This window comes from Canis lupus, chromosome 24, assembly GCF_048164855.1.
Source record: "Canis lupus baileyi chromosome 24, mCanLup2.hap1, whole genome shotgun sequence".
NCBI lineage: Eukaryota > Metazoa > Chordata > Mammalia > Carnivora > Canidae > Canis > Canis lupus.
Window position 1 is genome coordinate 10,911,733 of NC_132861.1, and position 25,476 is coordinate 10,937,208.

The following is a 25,476-nucleotide window of genomic DNA, read 5'->3' on the forward strand; positions in this document are numbered from 1 at the left end:
GGGTGAGACCAAGGTAAGCCCGTTTAGGATGGGCTTATCTGAATAATTTCAGCAGGCTCTGGGGCACCAGGCTGTCTCGTTGTGTGGTACCTGGCCCTGGAGTGTTTAGTGGAGGTGAACAGGGGCCCAGGGTGTGAGAACAGAGAGAGGAGGTGGTGGGGGTGTGAGTTCTGGACCAGTTGGTTTGTATTTGAAAAGCTCCCAGATGTGTACTAGCTCTTGGTCTTGGCTCACCCTGGGAAGGGCAGTCCCTTCAGGGTTTGCAAGGCCCTAGATGTCAAGGCATCAGACTACAGAAAAATAAAAGACCTGGTTAAGACACCAGGAGATCACTCAGGACACTGTGTGGTTCTAGCAATGCTGCCGTCTTGTCCCTATGGCTGCCACTCTAGTGCAGATTGGGTGACTCATCCCCACCCCTTGCTGACTCTCCTCTACTGTCCTGTCTGCAGTTGGACTCCCAGGAGAGGAGCAGATTGGCCAAGTGGCCTCCATCCAGCACCAGCTGTTCCAGTGAGGCAGATCTTTAGGCCAGGCCACCCACACTGGCTGCCCATAAATCAAGTGCCCACTCATGGGCTAACCGATTAACTAGTGGATCTCATGGCTTGGCAAGCTATGCCTTGAGCCCACTGGCCAGGGAGATCTGGAGGGGGAGGTAGATTGACATCCTGAGGATTCCCAGAAGGAGAAAACACAACCAGCCACCCCTCTCCCCGGCATAAAGCTTCTGAAAGCCAGAAATGAATCTGAGTTACAACTGCAGATACACCCAAGGAGTTCAAGCAGGATGGGACAAAAAAGACAAATCTGGCAAAAACATAATAAGAATGGATGGGAGAGGGCAGAGCCTGGAAACTGGAAAATGATGAGGATCCTATAATAGGTCCTCATGGCTCCAGGCACCTGGAGTGGATAGTGACTATGGGGACAGGGAGGAAGGGGCAGTTCCCAGAAATAGGCTAAAGGAAGCATTGATGGAACTTAGTAGCTGAGTAGTCAAAGAAGAAAAGGGAGAAGGGTGCCCTAAGGTCAACATAGAAGCTTTGAAAGTGGGGGGAGGTGGGAACCTCATTAACAGAAATAGAAAATAGAAAGCGAACAGATCTGAGGGGAGCTTGCTTAGATATATGAACTCGCGTCTGGTGATGCACACCAGTAGCCCTCCAACAATTGCTGCATAGGAAACAGTGCGGCCCTAGCAGTGAGTCACCTTGCTGAGTAGACAGCTTAGTAATGCTCTGCTTTACTCACGAATCCAGGAACTCCAAGAACACAACTACCACTTTCTAGATTTTGCCCAGTTTTCTTAGATTCCTCAAAGGCTGGGACTGGGTCCCCAAGCAACTAAGTGCCAACCACACTTCTCTGATCTCCTCCACCCACCCCTGTCCAAGTGATTTTTTTTTAATGATGTTTAAATCATTAAAAGCACAGCTCTCCTGCAAATATATACTGAGAGCATGCCGAAGAGTTCTTTTACACACTAATGAGGAAACCAGCAGGATGGTAAAACTGGTTCAAAGAGCATTTGTGGAACAGACGTGTATATGCTCTCTCAGGAAAAGAATGTTGAAATAATTTTGCCAAGTTGGATCCAAAGCAAGTTAATGTCCTATAGAGCAATGCAGCTGTAACCTGTTAGGCTGTCTTTTCAACTGGACGGAACTGTTTGCAACTCTACTAGACAAAAGTCATTTGCCACTTAACAATTGTCTACAAGATAACGTCTAATTTCACACAGCTTTGGCCTTGGTCAACAGTTAATAGTAGGTCAAATTTGGTACATTCCTCTAAAGAGCTACACAGTTCTTGCGTGGACTTTTCCACAATGTTACAGTTTGGCACTGAAAGGTCATGCCATCACCCTCTTGCTTTATTTCCAAGTTTTGGATGATTCTTAACATTTGTCTTCCATCCTTCCTCAAGATGGAAGATCTTAGCTCAAGCATCATTTCCTCCCATAAGCCTTCCTTGACTTCCCCGATGAGATCAGATCCCCATATTTGTTTGCTTCCACAGCCCGGAGCTTTTCACCTTCACAGCAGTTAGGGTATGGAGAAATTCTTCTGATCCTCACTACAATGGTAATGAAGACTCACTCAGAATTATTGCAATAGGTGTCAAGACTATCATAGGGAAGAGAGATGAGGCTCAATGCTTAATATCAGGACAAGTGGGAGTTTACAGGCAATGAGCAGAGGCGGCAGGGGATGGAAAGTCACTAAGAGGATACATTAGGGGCAGGGAGATTCTTGCTAAACCCACTTAACTAGATTCAAGCTGAAGGCAGGCCAGGGAGATCAGATCTCAAGGAGAGTGGGGAGTGGGGGGGGGGGGGGGTTCCCTAAACTAATTTAGCAGGATTCTTGCTAAGACTGGACAATGAGGTCAGGTAGGTGGCATGGACTGGGATTGACTAGAAACAGACACCAAGTAAAAATGGGAGGGGTTCAAAAACCATTTTGACATATTGCTCAGGAGGTCACTGGGGAGAGGATTGAGAATTGATACCCAAATCCTACTCCTGGTATTTTGTTCTTAAAGAAGTTGTTTCCTGAAAAAAGGATCCCTTTCTCAATCCTTGGTGCTCAGCAAACCTCTCTCTACCCTCCCTCTCCCAAGCAAATTAAATAATGGAACAATGAAATGGCCACTGGGTCCTCACTGGCCCCCTCTGCCCCTCGGCCCCCAACATAAGGCTGGCAGGGGATCCCAAAGCCCCTGGAAAATGAGGAAGGAACAAGAGGCAGAGGGCAGGCTGTACAAACCATCTGCACCACAGACTAAGGTTAGCTGCTTCCCAGTCTTTGATCAGTGTGTTTAGGCCTCAGCAGGCAGAGCTGGTTGAGTCAGCATCAGCAAGCTGCGGGAGCAAACAGTTTGACTTTGCTCCGAGTCCCCCTGGAGCTGAATTCCCAGCCAGGCAGTCAAATGAGAAAAGGTGCAATTAAGCAAATAGAAACAAAGAAGGGAAATAATGACAGCCAGGCAGAGAATTAGCTGCAGTGTGTGGACAACTGTTTCTTGCCTTCCAGGGCAATTCCCCTGCTGAGCATCCTGGGCATTCATTCATTCATTCATTCATTCATGAAATAGTTACTGAGCACCTTCTATGCTTCAAGTCCAGTATAGGTGCTGGGATGGGACAGTGAACAGAAGCTGGCAATGGCCTTGTCCTCGGGGAGATTATCATCTAGAAGAGGAGGCAGATGCAAATGACATGGTTGCACAGATACATAAAAATTAGAGGAGTGGTAAAACTCTCTCCTTGACCCAATTTTAGATAGGCTCTCTGAGCCCTCTTTTTGACTCAGCTTCAACCTGGCTCTCATCCTGTCCTTGCTGGCCTGCGTTGTCTAGTCTTTTTTTTTTTTTTCTTAAGATTTTATTTACTTATTCATGAGAAACACAGAGAGTCAGAGACATCGGCAGAAGGAGAAACAGACTCCCCGTGGGAGCCTGATGCAAGACTATCCCAGGACCCAGGATCATGACCTGAGTGAAAGGCAGACGCTCAATCACTGAGCCACCCAGGTGCCCCAAGAAGCTGTGTTTTCATCTGAAGATTCTACCAGAGGAGACCCATTTCCAAGCTCACTCATGTGGCTGTTGGCAGGATTCAGTTCTTTGCAGCTATCATTGGACCTACGGCCTCAGATCCTCACTAGTTGCTGGCTAGAAGGAGCTCCCGGTTCCTGGCCATGTGGGCTTCCGTAGGGTAGCTCACAGCACGGCACCTGGCCTCCATCACGGTGAGCAGGTGAGAGACGAAGAGAGGGTCAACAGAATGGAAGGCAAATCTTGGATCAGCAACATCCCATCACTTTGGCAGTATCTTATTTGCTAGATTCAGCCTCCACTCAACAGGAGTCATAAACACCAGGAGTGGGGATCACTGGGGTCACCCTAGAAGAGGCTGCCTTCCACAAGATGTGAGCTTGGTGTTCTGGGAAGAGGGCTGGGCTGCACACAGACATTCCTGAGCTGCCAGGCCAGTTAGAGATGAGATAGCAGGGATCAAATGTCCAGACTGGAGAAGAGCTCTGAGCCCTCCAGCCTTTAGGAGTCGCCATCTGGGAAGGAACAGAAGGAACAGAAGAAGACAGCTTCTTGATTACAGCCCTACAAAAGTCCCCAAACCCTGAATCAGAGGACCCAGCTAAGCCATACCCAGAAACCTGCCCCACAGAAACTGTGAGATACTGAATGTTGTTTTAAACCAGTTAAGTTTAAGGATAATTCGTTGCACAGCAATAAATAACTAATATTATATATAACTATCCACTGAGACATCAAAAGGACTTCTCAAATGTAATATCTAAACCAATCTTGATTTCCTATCCTCAGAGGAGAGAGAACAGAATATGTCAATCCTAAAGCAGTACAGACAGGGCGGCGTGGAAGCACCATGCTGCAGATAGTGCTGAGGGTCAGGGGATGGACCTGTAGGAGAAATCTCACGGCAGGAAGTAGCATGCCAGTGAGATGAGAAAATTACAGTTGGCTCACAGATGCAGGGCGGGCACCCCAACTCAGGGTGACAGCCTGACAGTCACATGATAAACACCCAGCCTTCCCCATCCTTGTCTGGCCTGGCTCTCTCTATCGTGAGTGCCAGTTTCTGCACTCAACCAAACCTGTCGATTATCCCACTAAGTCATGTGGATTGGCTGAAGTGGCTCACTTAATGCTGCCTGCACTGATACTGTCCACTGGACAGACATACAGACCACCGAGCTGAGAAAGGACAGACTTCAGCACCGTAAGAAAACCCACAGACACTCAAAGCCAAGTGCGTGTCATTTAAACATTTCAAAAAATCTAACTGAGCACTAACTACAGAGAAGTGGAGAAATGCTTTCAGCTTCCTTCTTAAGTGAGCAATTTTGAAATTTTATTCCAAGTCTCCCTCAATAAAAATGGCAAAAAAAAATTGAGCTCATCTCCAACACACCTCCATTCCAGGCAGAGATGGGGGGAATCCTAAATCTGAAAATTTAAAGATAAGCTCCCTCTGTGTATTTCGTGTTTTAGTAACACCTTATATGGAGATTGCGTGTGAAATAAAGTGTGTTCTTTCACATATGCTTGCTCATTTGAGCCTCACACAAGCTGTGGAAGAAATGGAAATCATGACTTCATTGCCATTTTAAGTGGAAACTGATGCTCAGAAAAGTCAGAGACTTGCCTTAAGGTCACACAGCTGGTCCATTCTGGAACCTGCTCTAGAATCAGCTTTCCTGATGCCTGAGCCAGATAGTCACCCGTTCCTTTGCAGTGGAAGCCTAGCCCGATCTGAAGCTATGTCCATCCTGGGATTCATCTGGCCTTTTGGAAGAATAGGACTATAACTATAATCATGTTATAGTTATGTTCATCAAGGCACTACACTTCAACAGTGCTGAAAGCAGGACCAGGAGAAAAGGGGCTTGGCTGTGGACCTCATATGCCCACCACCTCACGGTCTACAGATCTTTGCAAGACTGGAGTCCACAACAAAGCAACCAAAGATGCTGAGTTCAGGGTCCAACTGTGGTGAGAGGGAGGTGGCACTCTTGGGTAGGGAGAGTGGAAGAGAACCAGGAGTGATGATCTGAGGCTCTGTGCAAAATCAGTGGGGACTTGGGACATCGCAGCTCTCGAAGTGGAGGTTTGAGGCATCTTATCCTAAAATCTGGGGAGGTCCCAATGTCCGATTACCCTGATAATGAAATTAAGGCCTGAAAGGTTTAAGGACCTGCCCAGATCATTGAACTCCCAAGGCAGTGCTCTTTTCACTGTATCATGAATTTACATGACACATCAGATCACTCGACTCTGTGGGATTTCCCCAGCCCACTCTGGGTGACAGCCTGACAGTCACATGATAAACATCCAGCCTTCCCCATCCTTGTCTGGCCTGGCTCTCTCTATCGTGAGTGCCAGTTTCTGCCTGTCCTGTGCCTGTGGACTCAGTCTAAAGGAATGCTCATTTTCTAAAGGTTTGCTCTCATTATACAGTCAGTGACAGGACTTTGCAAATCCATCCCTAGCTTATTGATTCTGACAGCATGCTCCAAGGGGGCATGGGGCGAGCACAGATCTCCTGTGTGAGGACCACCCAGGAGCAGCCTCCGTGATCTCTGGCTGAGCCTGCCTGCTAGAGCAAGGCTTCACTGGCCATGGACGGCACGTTGTTCACTCCTTAACAGCTAATCCAACAGCAGCGATCCGAGGCCTCGATCTAGAAGGGCAGGTCATGGAGCTCTTGACTCTTTTATAGCACTTCCCCAAAAATGGAGGCTGGAGACAGTTTAAATCACCCGGCAACGTGGTCACATTCACAGCGGCCAGTCATGACTTCCTTCAACACATGCTTATTAAGTGGAAGTATGTGCCAAGCACTGACCTATATGCCCAGAATTCACTGGTGAGCAAGATTGACACGTGGTCTGGTCCCAAGGCAGAAATGTGGAGAAGACAGAGAAGCAGCAGTTAGAGCTGTGCTGGGGAAGCATGCAGCCCAGGTACTGACCAGTGGGGGTGGGAGAGTGGGGGGACCAAGCCGGTGAGAATCCACACAAAGTTAGCTGTGGCAGGACAAGTTGAAGGTGCCGACACAGTGGCCAGAAATGGATTTGTTAGACACATCAGGCTGTGAAGAAGCTGGTTCTCTGAGACTTAAGAGTCACTTTTCAACCCTAACTCCTGGGAACCCTTTGGCAAATATGGTGAGTAAGGAGATATATGACATATACTTCCGTGTTCATTTCTCCAAAACTCCCTGGCTAGGCTTCTCTCACTTCAGTGAGCCTGGTGAGACCTCATATTATGGCATTGAAACCACAGATTATGGAAACAGACCCAGCTCTGCCTCTCACTAGCTGGGTGACAGGGCAGGTTCCCTAATGACAACGCCTCTGAGACCCAAACTCCTCAACTGCAAAAATGGAGATAATCGTAGGATTGCCAGAAGTTTCGTTAGTCCAGATTCCCCAGAAACACAGAATCTCTCTCTACCTCTCTATCTCCTTCATGTATATCACAGATTTATTTGAAGATGCTGGCTCATACGGCATGGGGACTGCCAAATCAGAAGCCCATAGTGCAGGATGGAAATGCAGGCAGGATTTGATGCTGGCAGTCTTGATACAGAATTTTTTCTCCAGGAAACCTCAGTTTTTGCTCCTAAGGTCTTTTAACTGATTGAGAGAGACTCACCTATATTATGGTGGGTAATCTCCCCTTGCTTAAAATCAACAGGTGCGCCTGGGTGGCTCAGTAGGTTATGCGTCTCACTCTTGATTTCAGCTCGGGTCATGGTCTCAGGATGGTGGGACTGAGCTCCATGTCGGGCTCCATGGTCAGCATGCAGTCTGCTTGAGATTCACTCCCTCTCCCTTCTGCTCTTCCTCCTCCCACTTGCACTTTCTCTCTCTCTCAAAAAAAAAAAACAACTGATAGCTGATGTTAGCCATATTTACCAAATACCCTCACAGCAACACCTAGATTTGTTTGATTAAGTAACTGGGTGCTATAGCCTAGCCAAGTTAAAATATAAAACTAACCATCACAGAGCACGAAAATGAGGTAAGATAAGCGTAACACTTAATCCCAGTCCCCACCACAGAAAGTGCTCAATATATTGAAGAGATTCTTATTTTTAATTTATTTGGAGATATCTGGTGGAGGAAGTACATCTAATTTCACCCATGTTGTGAGAGAATATTAGTACCCTACTACTACCTAGTTTGGTGTCCAGATCTAGTACCCTGCTCCTCTCTGAGCCAGCTCCTGACCGTTTGTGCCTCTAAAAGCCTCTCTCTGTACTGGTCAGAGGGTATCTCTTCATCACAAACTTCACTGCCGCAGGAAGCTATTAATAAAGAGCTCTGTAAATGCTACCAGAATTCTACTCCTCACTCAGACATTGAAGGGAGCTCAGGACTACATCTCTCTCTGTTAGAGCCAATATGAGGGCTTTTATTTTTAACCAAGACCTTTATTAGTATTTTCACAAGCTAGAATTCTAATACCTTGAAGGAAAGAAAAAAGAGAATCTGCTTTCCTCCTGTCTGGTGAAATTCCTTTCCTCGTCTTATTTTCAATGGTGCAAAAACTTTTGGCCGATGGAGGAGGTATGGGAACTAGAGCAGCAGAGGCATGTAAAACCAGAAATACAATTAAAGTTTACTTTACTAATGCCTTTGCCTTTAATAGGATGTAGCTGGTAGACCAGTATCCCATCTCCAAAAAAAAAAAAACAAAAAACAAAAAAAAACATAAGCATCTGGAACAATAGGCACTATAATGGTGGCTATAGTCCTTTTCATGGAATTTCTTTCCTTTTCTATGCCTTGATCTAGAATTCAAAGATACTTGGAGGGGCGGAGCGGGGCACAGATGTCTGTCCTTCTTCTATTTAGTTCCTCCATGGTTGAGATCAGAGCAAATATAAGCCACATACAAATCACAGATGTGAGAAGGTTTGCCCTAAATGAAGGATGCTGGGAGGCTGCTCACAGGAGGAACACCTTGATTCTTTTAGAGAGAGGTCCTGCATCCTATGGTCAAGGGTACAGGCCTGAGTCAGATTTTGAGTTCAAATCCTGACTCTGCTACTTACTGCTTGAGTAATTTGGACAAGTTACTTAACCTCTCTATTTGTGCCTCAGTTTCTTCATCTGTAAAGTGGGTTACTGTAGGAATAAAAGTTCTCTGAGTATAGAGAACTTTGCACATAGTAAACATTTAGTTTAACTACATTATTAGTATTAATATTATTTTCACTACTCTTAGTGGTAGTAGATCTGAACTCAAGCAAACATAAACACACACACACACACACACAACACAGGAATTTAATTAGAAAAACAATGACTATTTTATAGAATCCAAGGATTAGACTTTAGGAAGGCATGAGCCAAGGCAGCTCCAGGAGCCTCAGGGGGGAGGGTGCCCAGCATGTTCACATCTTTTTCCTCTCTGCCTTTCTTTTTTTTTTTTTTTAAATTTTTATTTATTTATGATAGTCACAGAGAGAGAGAGAGGCAGAGACACAGGCAGAGGGAGAAGCAGGCTCCATGCACCGGGAGCCCGACGTGGGATTCGATCCCGGGTCTCCAGGATCGCGCCCTGGGCCAAAGGCAGGCGCCAAACCGCTGCGCCACCCAGGGATCCCTCCTCTCTGCCTTTCTCTATCTGTTGTTCTCATGCATGGGTGGCTCAGTCAGTTAAGCATTTGCCTTTGGCTTAGGTCATGATCCCAGAGTACCAGGATCGAGCCCCGCATTGGGCTCCCTGCTCAGTGGGGAGTCTGTTTCTCTCTCTCCGTCTGCCCTTCCCTCAGCCCCTGTCCTCTCACTCTTGTTCACTGTCCGTCTCTTAAATAAATAAAATATTTTAAAAATGCATATATAGGTTTTTTCTCTTTCATGCTACACATTCATCACCATTTGGCTGTTGCCCAGCTCCACATCATCTTCCCCCAGGGAGTCAGGCTAAAGGAGCAGCATCTTGTTGCCAGAACAAAGAGAAAAGGAAGAAAGGCTGACCAGTCAGTGCTGCCAAAAGCTGCTGCTCAAAACTGTGGCACCAGTCATATTTGCTCCCAGGTTCCATGGCCAGGCCTGAGAGCAATAGGGTGGAAATGCATAATCCTCCTGCAGGAGAAGTATTGCCAGTGGAAGAAGAATAAAACAATCTACTGCAAGAGTCATTGAAAAGATTTCCCTTCAGTTGGACCATATGGGTAGAGCGTTATAGAGGGGCAGATCCTCTCAACAGAAGTGAAGAAGAACGCTATGTGTTTTCTAAGGGAATTCTATGCTAAAATGCTGTGTACACACACACACACACACACACACAAACACACCTCAGATGGTACACAAATAAAAAGAAACAAGAAAGCTGATTCACCATGGGGCCCCTGGCTGGCTCAGTCAGCAAAGCATGCAACTCTTGATCTTGAGGTTATAAGTTTAGGACCCATAATTGAGTATGGAGATGACTTAAAAATAAAATATTTTAAAAAAAGAAAGAAAAAGAAAGCTGATTCACCAAAGCAAAACTCATGAATGAAGATGATCTGACTGGCAGGAAGGAAGCCACATTAGTAATTAGAAATATTTAGAACAGGCAGTTAAACGTACTCGAAATCAAAGGTTACCATAAAAACAACATAAGAATCTCGGAAAGGCATTCACCAGGGGACACTGTTAACTGGGGAGAATGCTATGTCTCAGGAGGCCAAAGCTGCCCTGAGAACATTCTGGTCCAAACTTAGGACCAGGATCTGGAGAAACAAGGCAGATTTAGGCTTCCTCATGAGCATCCAGATTACACAATCAGAGACTTGACTGGGTCTAGACAATGGACCCAAAGAAGGAGTGAAACCAGAGACAACATGCAAACACATTCAGTACCAAGACTGAGGTGTCCCAGCCAGGCAATCCAGCTGTGCCTGTGCTCCGAATTTCCATTCTGCTTCAAAACACTTCTAGGATTCAAAACAACTGACTCAACACACACCACTGAAATATGTCAGAGTTTTAAAAAAGTGAAAATGAAATTGCAGAAATTCTACTCACAGAGAAGTCATTGAACCCCTTGTGGGTGAGGTGGCTGAGGACCAGCCAGCCACTGAAGAGGTAGTTTTGGTTTTGGTTCCATTGTTTCGAGGGGTCTTGATCCAGTACTATCCAAAAAGAAAGAGGTAATAATAATACTTACTTACTTGACAAGTATTTATTGTCTGTGGTGTTCTAGGAGTTGAGGATACAGCCGTGAGCAAAAAGACAAAATTGTGTGACCCTGTGGAATGTACTTCCTACCTGGGAAAGACTGACAAAAAAAACTAGTGTGGTATATATGATGTTGGAAAGTTGTGTGTCCTATGGAACAAATAGCAAAGAGGACGGAGACTGAGAGTGTTGCCGGGATAAGGTCTGAGATTTTAACAACAGAGGTCAAGGAACCCTTTACCAAGAGTTCAATTAAAGACCTTGAGGAAGTGAGGAGTCGGCCAGCTGTGCACCTGGGGAAAAGCGGTCCAGGACACAGAAAAACAGGACAAGCAAAGGCCCTTGGGTAGAGCCCACTTGGTGTGTTGAGGCACAAGGAGGTGAAGGTGGGTGGGCTTGGTAAATGGAGAATAGAGGAGGTGATGTGGGGGTGGGGTGCGTATCGTGTGGGACGTTGGCCGATCCATACCAGCATCTTGCAATGACAACTCTGAGATCTGCTGTTGATAACCCCAGGGAGGCTAAGTCACAGAGCCAACATGCAAAGGGGTCAAGACACACACATAAGTGTGCTGCTCCAAAGTCCTCACTTTTCCACTGCTCACCACTCACATCCTTCCTGTCACACTTAACCAGGCACCACTCACCAGCATGGTTGCTAGCTACAGCTCCACACACACCACCGTGTGGCCCTGGGCAGCTTACTTCACCTCTGTGAGTCTCCGTGTCTCATCTGTAAGGTGAGTCTGCTAATACTTCCTAGGATTCTCCCAGGATTAGGTAAGATACCGACTCAGCAATGAACTGAGTATGCTTGTGTGTTTCCAAGCTACTCTGGGGCTTTTTGCCCATCGCATGAAATTTTTGAAAAAAAAATTTTAAATTTATGATTCACACATACACACGGGTGCACGAAGAACTCAAACCAGACCATAAAAAGAAATAGAAAGAACAAGAGGACAGAAATGGAGAGACAGAAATGGGAGACGTGACTAAGAAAGAAGCAGAGAAGGAGGTCCTAAGGAGGATGGCAGGCAGGAGTCCCAGGGTGGGGACACAGACACTCAGGAAGATAGGACAAGCATGACAAAGCTGAGACAGACCGCGTTGAGTGCCAGCACCTCCCAGCGCAGCACGCTCTGCATTTCCAGCCCACACAAGGCCTTTCCTGTTGGATGCTGCTCTTACCATGTCTCAGAAGCCCCGCTGGAGTGGCCATGCCTGTCCTCTTTTGATCCCACAGCTCTAGTCTCCCTAGCAATCAAGGACCACAGTGCAGGCTCTTGGGGCTCTGGGGGCTCTGGGTTGTTCATTTGTTCCCCAGCAAAGATATATAGAAGGACTGGCTGCAAACATTCAGTCTCCGACTGCTGTGGCAGAAATATCTGTCTCCCTCTGAATTCATATGTTGAAAGCCTAACCCCGAAAGGTGATGGTATTTAAAGGTAAGCCCTTGGGGAGGTGCCTAAATCATGAAGGTAGAGCCTTCAGGAGTGGGATTGGCGCCCTCATGCAAGCAGCCCTGGAGAGCTCTCTACCTGCATAGCCTTCGTAAGCATGTGAGGATATAGCCAGAAGCCTGGCATCTGGACAAAGGCTCCCACCAACCATGACACACCCTGATCTTGGACTTCCCATCTCAGAACTGTTGTTCCTAAGCCACTTTGTTATCACAGCCTGGATAGACTAAGACACCTACCTGGCTACCTTCACTCTCTGTTGTCTATGAAGTATCATGGGAAAAATTTAAAGCTACCAAAGAATGGAATAATTGGAGAAGAGATCACTTGACTGGATGAAGGTACTGGGGAGGCAGATGCATGGGTGTGAGCATGCCTGCACATTCTTGCTGCCTGTGCCAGATGGCAGGGCTTTACCCCTCTCGGATGCCGACCGGCTCCTGAGCTACTCACACTAAGTAGGTCAAGGTGTGTACAGTGTGACTCCCATGCAAGTGTTCACTCCCCAGGAGGAGGGGGAATGGCTTGTCATCTGCTTGCTACAAGACTTTCTGCTCACTCAAAAGGTGCATCTGCTGCTGTGCCCCCAGTGGGTGCACATCACCCATCCAAGCCCATCCTGTTGCTCTGCAGACTTGGGGGTGGGGGGAACTGGCGTCTGCACCAGTCTGCTGACCCTCTGTGAGGTGAGGCTGCTGTGAATAACAAGTTTCTCTTCTCTGATCCAGGAGACCCATGTCTTCTGACAATTCATCAAATGCCTTGCTCGCAAGGAGGTAAAATCGCAGCCTCTCCATGGATCTTGACATGAGAACACAGCTATTATTCTCAAGTATAACTAGTGTGTGTTACAAAGCAGTCATCAATCCCCTAACAAGGGAACTTGTGATTTGGGAGCTGGACACCTAGTAATGAACACTAATGGCTCTTTTAACAAAGGACATGAGCTTCTATTTAATTTGGATCTTGGACTGTTGGGCATAAGATGACATTAATATGAAGGAAAGAATCAAAATGTAGTCAGTCTTTTCTTTTTGAAGCGTTTCTTGTGATTACAATGTTCTTGGCAAATTAACGATGCTTTGTTTTAAAAATGAAAACTCCTATAACTAAAAGTCTTGCCATAAAGGAAGAACATAAGCTTAGGAATCATCCATGAGGTGATTTTCCTGAGAAGCAAGGATGCTTTGGACAGGTGGCTGTCTTTAGGGTGAATTCCCACTGAATTCAGGAGGCACAGCAGTCTCCCAAGAATCTGGGCAGGTTGTTGAGGGGGTGTTGGCTGTGGCTGGGTGGTGGGCTAGCCCAGAACTGACCTGCACGATTCTCATCTGAAGCGGCTGTCAGTTAACAGTGACGTGGTCTCTCAATCACGGGGAAGTGTGGACGATGCCCTGGTAAGTACAGTGAGTGGAACACGCAAGACCCCTCATTTCCCTGTGTCTCTTTCAAGTGCTTCTTCCTTGCACCTGTATTGAACTTTAGCCTCAACATCAGTCCTTGGCCACAACCTCCTCAAAAGGCTCCTCCTGTGGGCATTTGATGATGGTGACAGGAAGACAGGCCCTATGTGAAAGGGTGGTTCAAACCCTTTCCCTTGACAGTTTTAGTTTTTGACTTGCTCATAAGTGAGTCTCGCCGCAGCTAGTCTTGAAACAGACACAGAACAATATGATGGGCTTGGATGGGTGATGTGCACCCACATGGTGCACAGCGGCAGATGCACCTTTTGAGTGAGCAGAAAGTCTTGTAGCAAGCAGATGACAAGCCATTCCCCCTCCTCCTGGGGAGTGAACACTTGCATGGGAGTCACACTGTACACACCTTGACCTACTTAGTGTGAGTAGCTCAGGAGCCGGTCGGCATCCGAGAGGGGTAAAGCCCTGCCATCTGGCACAGGCAGCAAGAATGTGCAGGCATGCTCACACCCATGCATCTGCCTCCCCAGTACCTTCATCCAGTCAAGTGATCTCTTCTCCAATCATTCCATTCTATGGTAAATTTAAATGATGTCCGTGATACTTTGTAGACAATGGAGATTCTGGACTGAGAACCATATCTCCCAGGCAACCCATCTCTCTCTCTCTCGAGAACATAACCCTTCTCAGAAGAGCAAATTAGAATTAAACATAAAATCAAGGTTTTTGCATCATATTCATGTACCTGGCCTATGCTGATTTATTTCATTTACAGAGTCCCTGGGGCCAAGAGAGATACTCATTTTATGGCATTGCTGGGGGAGTGGATTGCTGGGGGTGGAGGGGGTAGCTATGTATACTCTGTCGTTACATGTAGCTCTTAAAGCAGATGACTAAGTTAAGTGCTGGGTGGTAGGTATGTTGGGATATCTATTAACAACATAGCTCACAAATGCTTTTCAAAATGTCATTAGGCATCTTTCCTCTAAGCATGGTTGAACTTTAGGTCACCTTGAGGTGCCCAGTGTGGAAATCTGTTACACAAGGTGGCAATTCATTAACTGTGTCTTTTACTTTTCTGCATTCTGATGCTTTGACATGTGGGGCCTTGCTGGCCCTAGAGGGACTGACCCCACCGCCCTCAGGGTTAATCAAGTCCCAGAGCCAGGAAACAACCGGCCCAAGAGCATGCTTCTCAAACACAAACCAGCTAATGAAAGCCCACCCTTTCACCTTCCTCTGGTAGGCTCTTCCGCCCTGGGAAGGTCCATGCCACCTACACCTGTCCACCTACACTGATCACCTACACTGTCCTGTCCACCTACACTGATCACCCCAGAGCTGGGTACAGACAACCTGGGTCAGCCATATACCCCAGAGCCTGCTGAAACTACTCAAACTAGCCAACTGTAAATCTGCTTACCCTGCCTCACCTGTTCTTTCCCACAGGAACTACAATATCTTAAGATCCTTGCCCATAGTTCTCCCCTCCCCACTCTGTCTCCTGACTGACCCTGGTGCTTCCCTATGTGGCCCTCCATGACATGGCACGCCCCCTCTTCCTCCAAACTGGGTCTAGTAAATTGTCTTTCAATGGCAATCATCTCTGTTGGCCTTACTGTGCCCTCAGGTAGCCTATCAATACACTATATTTTAAGACAGGCAGTAACATTCATACTTGGCCTTTGAGTGAAAGGAGAGAAGTTGCGTTGTGTTAAGGTCTCCTGCTTCTCTCTAGGTGCAACAGGGAGGTTCTGCTCACCTTATATTGATACCACAGAGATCCAGATACTATATCCAGTTGCCCATCCGGCATCTCTGCTGGCATTCCAAAGGTAGCTCTACCTGCACTGTACCAAACTGAACCCTAAAGCTCCCCCGAAATATGTGTGTGCATGTGCGTGCGCACACACACACACACACACACACACACACACATGCTCACAGTCTATTCCTGCCTTCCTGGCATCTCATTCAGTAAGTTGCTTAAGAAAACTCGCTGTCATCCTTGACCCTTCTTCTTCCTCCATTCCAGTCTACCACCCAATGTCACCAATCATACCACCAAGATATCTCTCCACTGTACCATCTCTCTTCCTGTCTGCCACCCTAGTCTGAGCCACTATCATTTCCAGCCTGGACTATTTCAATAGTCTCTTCCTCCATTTCTCCATATAATAGCCCAAACCACTTTTTAAACCAATGAATCATACACCCAGAATTCATTCCTTTAAAACATTCATCTGTACTTAGAATAGAACACATAAACCTTCCTGTATAAGATCTGAGCCTGGGACGCCTGGGTAGCTCAATGGTTGAGCGTCTGCCTTTGGCTCAGGTCATGATCCCAGGGTCTTGGGATCGAGTCCTGCATCGGGTTCCCCACAGGGAACCTGCTTCTCCTTCTGCTTATGTCTTTGCCTCTCTCTGTGTGTCTCTCATGAAAAAATAAACAAAATCTTAAAAAAAAAAAAAAAGATCTGAGCCTGACCACATCTTCAAATTAACTCGCACTGCTTAACCTTTGCTCACTACGCTCCATCTACCCCATCTTTCCTTCCCCGCCTGGAATGCCCTTCTCCCCATTCCTGGCCTATGTGGTAGACATTACGGGCATTCACCAAGATTTCTGTTCCCTATCCTTCTGGGCTCATGTTTCCTTGAAATTAGGCAGAACCATGAGACTTTCTTTGGCAGTGAAATGTCAGGGGACACATGTCACTTCAGAAGCAGTCAGAATGGGAGGCATTTCCATGCTATTCCCTGCCGCAGAGCTCTTGGAAGACAAGTTAACATGGAGGTGCCATAAGATCAAAGCCTCCTAGAGCCACTGAGCCACACGTGGAGGGCAGCTGCCCTGAAGAGTTACCCAGAACTTCAGCCAATTGAATGTGAATGAAAAGCAAAAGTTTAATGTTATGCCACAGAGATCTGGGGTTGGTTCTTACTACCTATTTTGACTATCACAGTCTGGCTGGGAAATTTTCATGCTCCATTAAGAAGGCTTCCCTGACTCTGTCTTAAGGAATCACATCACACACATACACACACACTTCCCTAAATTCAGTTCCCCTCTGTTACAGCCTTCTTTAGTCTTCCTTCATAGATAGGCTTTATCAAAATTTGTCATGATGTATTTAATTTGTATTTATTTGCTCATCATTTGCCTTGCCTACCAGGTTATAAACTCCACCTGAGTTGGAACCTTATGTGATTTGCTTATCAGGGAGCCTCCACTGAGCCTGTGCACAGAGCCTGCACATAGTAGGCGCTTTACATTTTCCAAATGAGTGGATGAGTGAGTGAATGAATGAACGAACAAGGGTATGAACACTCTGCGGAAAGAACTGCTGCCTATGGCAGGCATGACAGCTTGCATCCCCTTCCACTGAACCCACATCCACCCTCTCTTCCCCTCCCGCCTCCTTGTCTCCTCCTACTCCTTCCTGTGCCTGTACTCCCTCAGGCTCCTTTCTTTCTTCCTTCTTGTCTTTCTTGCCTTTTCTCCACTTTTGTCCCTACCTCGGATGGTGAGAGAGACCAAGAGGCAGGATTGCCTTGCCATCTTCACTAACCGGATGGTAGATTTTAATCTCAAGACGAGTGAAAGGCAAAAGAGCTAGAAGTCTCTTCTCACTGTTCGCCTTGGGGCTCTGAAGGAGAATCTCCAATTCCCGTTTCCTCTGCCTTCTGCACATGTGTGCCCACCTGCAGGCTGTGCCCCTCTACCTTCTCCTTCTCAGAGAGTGACAGGACCAGCTAGAAATCTCAGGTTCTTGCCTCTCCCCTCCAGGCCATACTCAATAGGTCACTTTGTCCTATACACTCTATCTCCAAAGCATGAATCCTGCCCATCCCCTTCCCTGTACCCCATCCTGCCAGTTCATGCTCACTCTCCCACCTGAACACATTGCACCTCCTCCTAACTGGCCTTGCAGGCTCTAAACTAACCCCATGATGGCTTCTGATCTAGTTTGACTGGGCATACCTCCGCTTAGATCCACCGCTCCTCTGCCCCTAAGATAAGATGCACATGGTACAGCCTGGCTTGCAGGGTCCTTCAGACTGAGCTCAGCTGACCTTGTCATCTCTGGCTCTTGCCTTTTGCCTCCCCACACCCAACATTGTGGCCACATTGGACCCTGGCATTGTCAAAACCGTGTGACACCCATCCTGCTAAGAAGAGTTTTCTTATCTTATGTTAAGACATTCCTCCTCAGGGAAGAACTGCCTACACTTAGCAAAATACCTAGTAAACTGCTTTGGGATAGAAAAGTAGGCTCTAAGATGTAGTTAGAAGGAGGTAAATAAGAGATAGCTGAACCACACTACATAAGAAATGAACAGGAATTTTTTCCTTCTTTTTTTTAAGATTTTATTTATTTATTCATGAGAGACACAGAGAGATAAGCAGAGACATAGGCAGAAGGAGAAGCAGGCTCCCCATGGGGAGCAGGATGCAGGACTTGACCCCAAGACCCCAGGATCATGACCTGAGCCAAAGCCAGATTGCTCAACTATTGAGCCACCCAGGTACCTTCTTTTTTTTTTTTTAATGTAAGGTGTATTAATACATATAGAAGAGTGAGCAAGTGACATATATTCAGTTTAAAAAATAATTAACAAGCAAATCTCCATGTAGACATCACTAAAGTCAGGACAGAACACGAGCAGGATCTCAAAAGCCCTCCCCTCATGAGTCCCTCCTGGTCACAGTGTCCCATGAGTCTGAGGCAAGGTCACACTGGAGGAGAGAACACCTGAGCAGGGGGACGACACCACGGAAGGCTCGAGAAGACAGTGGTGGAAATGGCCAAAAGAATTTTTAAGTACAGAAAGCCTAATATTTGTGTTTCAATTACCTGATGTGTGTCTTTGCCATATAGGCCTTCTTGGCTTCGATTTTCAGGAGAATGTTCCGTGTATTTGATCATTCAAATGGGGGCAGGGATGGGTGCTGCAGGGAAATCAAGGGGGGTTGGGTCTGTCCTGTGCTTGAGCTGTCTAGGGGCAGAGGTCAAGGGATGTCTGCAAGGAAAATTCGGGAGAAACTGGGATCTGGAACCAGAGGAGATCCAAAGTCTTGATGTGGAGGCACGGCCACCCTTGGCGCTCTTCTTCACACTCACATCCTGATCTCTGCTTCCCCGTTCTCTCTTCGTAGGGTTCTATAATATCCTCTTGTTGGCCCTATGCATGCATGATGCTCAGATATTGGCTGTTGGAACCTAGCTGTTGGGATGTTGTCATAGGGACACAAGTGCCAAGAATGTTGAGAGCCCTTAGATCCATCGGGGCCTATTTTGGGGGTCAAATGCAAGCATCAAATCCTGTCAAGGGCCTACAAGAAGAAGATAAGAAACCCCCATACAGAAATACAAGAGCACCCCCATTCCAGATATGTTGACTGTGGCTGACTGCTTATTCTGGGATACAGGTTGTTATGGAGATAAGAGAGAACTCAAGTGGGGAAACATTGCAATGTAGAGAAATGCATTGCTTGTATAAATTTTATGAAAGTTTACTCCTCTCAATCAGGTTGGAGGTATCACACAGGATAGTTACTACTAGCTGTACTAGTTAGTGCTCTAAGGTTGCACACAATTCTGCAAATCTGGTTAGTTTTCTTCTTGTATACGCAACCCCAGGAACTTGGGAGAATATGACTAGCAAAGGAAGGGGTGGCGAGAGAAGCTCCAGCCCCGTTAAAGCTTCTGTGATGGAGGATGACCAGATCCAGCTCAGAAGAGGTATGTACTTCCTCACCCTGAGCCCAGACTGAGAAGGAAGCATGAGATAAACATTAAGCCGTGTCTTGGCAGTGAGAAGTGAGAAACATCTGCTCTCAGGATGTTGACACTTCTCTAAGGGCTAAAAGGCAGACGTTGGCAGAAGTCCAACCCACAGAACCTCAATGACCCCCACATGGGTTTGCCAGGTTGAAAGGGGAGTCATGCGCCCCACCAAAGGCTCTGCTGCTCAGGCCGAGTCCACCCATCATGGTCATCTGTGGCTTCATTCCCAAGGTTCTCCTGCCGGACCTGTGTCAGCAGAGGTGCCTTGGGAGCCAATCTAGGAGCTAGAGGCTCAGCATGCTTCCCACCCCCAGGGACCCAGGGTTTGCAGAGCACCTGCCCCAGAGCAGGGCAGGGACCCTGGAGGAAAGAGTCCATTTCCTGCATAGAGTTGGCTTGGAAATGATGATTGTAACCTAAAAAGAAGTTAAGCTTTTCATTCCGGATGCCAGCACCATGGTCACAGCAAGATGTTAAATGCCAAATTCTGCTAACCTTCGAAAGGAAGCAGGAAAATGCAAAAGGACACAAATGTCTACCACTTTGTACTTTTGATTTTTTTGTTTCAGTACCTCTAGGAGCCTTTTGCCACATCAAAGCCAACTTTTTTCATTGAGTTAATCCCTGTACTGTGTATGCCTCAGAGATGGGTGTCCCCTCAAGAACCCAAAGTCCAAGGGGACAGATAGAATGGGTAGACAGATTACCACAGGTAGGAAGTGATAAATGGAGCTGAAATGTTATGGAGTTCCGAGGAAAGAAAGGTTTATAGATAAAAATCAAGATGCCCAGTTACATTTGCATTTCATAGAAACAATACTTTTTTAGCATTTTTTTAGCATTTTTTAGCACAAATATTGCCTGGGATATACTTATACTAAAAAATGATACAATGTTTAGCACTGTTTATCTGAAAATCAAAGTTAACTGTGTGTCTTGGGTTTTTATGTGCTAAACCTGTCTCCCATATTTATGGAAGACTTCATGGTGTAAATAATATTTCATCTAAGTTTTCAAACTTGGGCAAGGCGGGGACATGTGGAAAGCCATGACTGCCACCACAGATTCGGGATGCCCTCTGACCCACTGCAGAGCCTTCCTTCTGCACACTCGGAAACTCTCCAGATTTACAGAGGAGGACAGGAAATTTTATTTCTGCTGCCTGTCACGGGGGCCTGCAGGTTGCTGGGAGGGGTGGGTGGGTGCAGCAGTCCCCACAGGCCGGGTCATGCTGAGGTAGCAAACAGCCCCCAGCATCAGCCTCTCATGTCCTCACTCCAGGACCCAGGCTGTCGGAGGGGGAGAAGCAGGAGGGGGAGGCCACTATCTAGGACATTGCCAGTTGCCATGGCAAAGGGAAAGAACGTTGCAAAGCAAAGCATAGGCTCTTAAAACTTACACTCAGGAGCGACACACTCACTTCCATGCAAATACTCAAGCTCAACAAGACAAGAAAATGCCATCCCACTCCGTGCCTGGGAGAAGAGGAAAATGTAATCTCCGGGAACAACCCTAAAGACCCCCTCAGTCAGCACGCTCCAATTTCCAGTCGCTGACAACCTGGCTTCAAACGCTCCTGCCAGCCACCCCGCCCCCGCCCCCAATGCCAGAAGCACCGCCGCCCCGCCCCCACCTAGTTCGGTGCCGTCGCTGACACGCTGGGCAAGTAGCTTTACTCCCATTGTGCCTGCTCTGTCGGAAGATGAGCACGAGGCCCTCTCCCTCCTGATGGCAGCCTTGCATCTGGGGAGAGATGCCAGTGCCAGCCGCTGGGGCAGCATCCTGCTCCTCAAACAAAGGAGCCGCCTTCAAGGTGATTCTCCTAAGAACCCAAGGGGGGGTCCCTGGAGACTGGCATTCGTGTCTGGAGCCCACCTTTCCCCAGGGGGCCGCGGCAGCGCAGTTCAGCTCTGCGGGGGCCCGCGTGCCCTCCCTCCCCACCCGAGCCAGAGCGTCAGGGAGCGGACCCAACACTGACCCGGAGATCTCTGGCACCAAATAGCCGCCTGCCTTTAAAAATCAACATGGAAAGGAAATGAAAAACACTTGCCCAGGGCCACCCAGGCCCAGCAACGGTTTACGAGGCGGTTTCTGGAAGAGGCATGACTAATGTTGTTATTGCTGAAAGTGCCCTGGCCGCGCGCCAGGAGCGCCGTCACCACCTCCGCCGCCGCCGCCGCCGCAGCCAGGTGTGGCCCAGACAAAGGGGCCTTCTGTGCGCGGCGGGGGCGGGGCCGAGGCTGCCTGACAGCGACCCCGGGGTGCGGGGCCTGCGGAGGCGCCCGGGAGCCGAGGGCGCGTGAGGAGCACGGCGGGGCGGGCTGCGGAGCCCTCCCCTCCCCTCCCCTCCCCTCCCCTCCCCTGCCCTCCCCTGCCCTCCCCTCCCCCTGGCCTGCCGCGGGCCCGGGGCGGCCGAGCTCCTGCGCACCTGAAAAGGGGAGAAGCAGAACTGCAGAGACGCGGGGAACAGGGCCCGGCGCCCTCCCCCACCCCCAGCCCCGGCGGCAGGAAACACTCTCCCTGTGCCCTGTGCCCTGTGCCCTGTGCCCTGGACGAAGCCCCGAGTGCCCCCTGCAATTACATCACTTCGCCCTCACAGCAAACCCTGTCCACGGGGATTCGTTAGCGCCCGGTTACAGCGAGCGGAACAGGCTCAGAGAGGTTCCTGGCGTGTCCGCGGTCACACAGCTCGAGCCGAGACGCAGATGCAAGTCCTCCCCGCGGGAGAGCCGGTCCCGCAGCCCTAAGCCACGCCCGCCAACGCTGCGGTGACCTGCAGTGACCGCCCCTTCCCTTCCCCAGAATGAAGACGGAGTCGCACTGGCACCTGGCGCCAAATTGAACAGAACGCCAAAAAAAAAAAAAAAAAAAAAAAAAAAAAAGTAGTAATCAGGTTAGATAAAATTTTTAATGCAACATTTTATTATTTTTTCTTTTTTTAAAGATTGTATTTATTTGTTGGAGTGAGAGGGAGAGTGCATGAGCAGGGGGGAGGGGCAGAGGGAGTCGGAGAAGCAGACCCCCCCCCCCCAGAATGAGCCACCCAGGAGCCCCTTTAATGCAATATTTTTTAAAAAAATCAGAATTAATGCAAAATATCTACAAGGAACAAAATATCAAAATTGTGAATAAAGACAGGATCCAGCCTACATTTGTGCGACCTGAGGATGACTCCCCCTTCACCTCACCCTCTACTGGCTCTGCCTCAGAAGGAGGTGGTGAGACAATGTGCACCCTCATGTACACACCCCCCAAAACATCTTCATCCCAACAGACAGAGATTCCTTCACCCCGCCTCTCACACCTGTTAGATCACAAGACCTGTTAGAAGTTCTCGAGCGTCCTGCGCTCCAGTGTGGCCAGCACCAGACAGAAACATAAGCTCTTTGGCTTTCTAGAGTCCCTTCTCGATTCCAATGTCTGCCTCTACCCCTGGCACCAGTTTTGCACACAGCTGGCTCTCAATGAACAGATTCCACCTATGAAGGTTTCATGCAGTGGTGCTCATGGCTTTCAGCTCCAACTGCACCGAAGAATCTAAACATGCAGCAATCTAGGCCCTACTGGCCAATTGAACAGGAGCTCTGGGCGTGGCCCAGGTCTCTGTGCTCTTTTTCTTTTTCTTTTTTTTAAAGATTTATTTATTTATTTCAGACAGAGAGAGAGAGAGAGAGAGAGAGAGAGAGCAAGCCCACAGAAGGGCAGAGGAAGAGAGAATCTCAAGCAGATTCCCAGCTGAGCACAGAGCCCAACACAGGGCTTAATCCCACCACCCAGAGACCAGGAGCTGAGCCAGAATCAAGAGTCAGATGCTCAACAGGCTGAGCCACCCACATGCCCCCCAGGTATCCATGTTCTTAAAGGTTCTCCTGGTGATTGTCAAGTGCAGCCGGGGTTAAGAGCCAAGGATTAAAGGAATTACTTATTCCTGAGGTTGGATTTGCATTTTCGTAATAGATATTTAAAGGCAAAAAATCCTTTAAGATCCATTTCTGAACTCAAATTATGGGATTCAGTCTCCAGTGGATCAGTAGATACTTCCCAGCATCTCTTCATTACACATAGGCAGATTCTTACTCAAAATAGCACCTGTATCTTCTATCTCAATTATCTGTCAGCAATCAGAGGCCAGGATAACATTGCAGCAGCTCCCAAACCTCACTCCGTTCCATGGCTTTAACTCTTGAGAACGCCCAACAAGGAATGATGTTACTACTTACTTCTCTTTGTATCTCCAGCATCTAGCACTATGCTGACTCCAAAAAAAAAAAAAAATTTTGCTGAGTCGACCAATGAAAGATGAATTGTTATTTATCTTCTTTATTCAGCTGTTTGTGTGACCTTGGGCTGCACCTGACTTACACAGGCAGGGGATGTACCAGCTGTTGTCCCCACCCCCAGCTGCTCAGCACCCGCTCTCTGTCCTGAGAAGCTCACCTGTCTACCACAGGAGGGGCTCCTTAACCCTCTGGTCTTTGATTGGGTGTGGCCAATGGGAGCCCTGGCAGGCTGGAAGACAGAGAGTGAGGTCAGTCTGTCAGCCAAAGTGGGTTTGTTTTGCTAATTCCATGCTTGGAAAAATCTGGGATCTTGAAACTTGGGATGTCCTCTAGGACTTTAGCTCTGCAGACCTCCTGAATGCTCAGTATTTACAGGGGTGGTTCAACACCTCCATAGTAAGAGCTGGCACTTCCCCTGAGTGGCAGGATGCTGTGCAAGCCTCACACCCACCCTGCCGTGGGAGGCAGAGGAGGTGCCCCCAAAGATGTCCATGCCCCAATTTCCAGGACCTATGAATAAGTTATCTTGAATAGCAAAAGGGACTTTGCAGATGTGATTAGGTCAAGGGCCTGGAGGGATGCCTGGATGGCTCAGTGGTTGAGCACCTGCCTTTGGCTCAGGGCATGATCCTGGAGCCCTGGGAGGGAGCCTGCTTCTCCCTCTGCCTGTGTCTCTGGCTCTCTCTGTGTGTCTCTCATGAATAAATAAATAAAATATTTTTTAAAAAGTCAAGGGCATGAGATGGGGAGATTGTCCTTGGTTATCCGATACTCACATGATCACATGGGTCCTTACAGAGAACAGTGGATCCCAGTTATGGTCAGAGGGAGATGTGACCATGGAAGAATTGTCAGAGATCAGTGTCACTTGCTTTAAAGATGGGGGAAGGGACCACAAGCCAAGCGACATGAGTGGCCTCTAGAAGGTGAGAAAGTCAAGAGGCTCTCCCCTAGAACCTCCAGAAAGATGTGTGGCCCTGCCAGCATCTTGATCTCAGCCCAATGATACCTAAATTCAGTTTTTAGTTGACACAACTGTGAGATAATAACTGTTGCTTTCAGCCACGAGGTTTGTGGTAATTAGTTATGACAAATAGAAAATCCACTTATCATTACTCTCAATGATCCACTTGGGGACTGCCCTAGTCCGTTCAGGGGCTGGAGACTGGGTGGCTATAAACAACAGAGATTTGTTGCTCATGGTTCTGGAGGCCAGAAGTCCAAGATCAGGGTGCCAGCATGGTCAGGTGAGGGCCCTCTGCTGGGTCACAGACTTCTTGTTGTGTTCTTACACAGCCAGAGGGGCAAGGATTTTCCTAGATCCTTTTTTATTAGGGCATTAATCTCATATATGAGGCTCCAGCCTCAAGACCTAGTCATCTCCCAAAGATCTCCCCTCCTAACACCTATCTTGAACATTAGGATTTTATGATACTGTTATTTATTTATTTATTTATTTATTTATTTTTTTTTTTTTTTTTTTTTTTTTAAATGATACTGTTATTTATTATAAGAAATGTGTATGTGGTCTTCTTCCATAGTTCCTGGCACCTTTGTAATTTCCTGAGTGATAAGAGCTATAAGGGCATCTTTGTTCCCAACTCCTAAAATAATTCCAAAGAGATAAAGTTCAAATCAGTGTCTTTGCTCTTCATAACAAGCCCTTTTCTGCCACACCTGAGTTTATGTGAATGAGGTGACTTTTGGAAAGCCTCTAAGGAGGGAGTTGGTCCAAGGGGATGAGAGCATTAAAAATTGAGTTAAATCACCAACGGCCAATCATTTAATCAATCATGCCC

The 25,476-nt window shown here is 47.6% G+C and overlaps 1 long non-coding RNA gene across 2 annotated transcripts in view; it reads right to left on the reverse strand.

Moving 5' to 3' along the window:
- The window catches only part of LOC140615738 (uncharacterized), a 41,044-nt gene extending 18,908 nt beyond the window's left edge, over nucleotides 1-22,136 (reverse strand). Inside the window, exon 1 of one of the 2 annotated variants that reach the window (XR_012016223.1) lies at nucleotides 21,995-22,136. This is a non-coding gene — a long non-coding RNA (uncharacterized lncRNA). Of the gene's footprint in view, nucleotides 1-21,978 lie in introns of both variants that reach the window. The other variant, XR_012016221.1, reaches the window with a different exon arrangement.
- Between the last annotated feature and the right edge of the window lie 3,340 nt (nucleotides 22,137-25,476).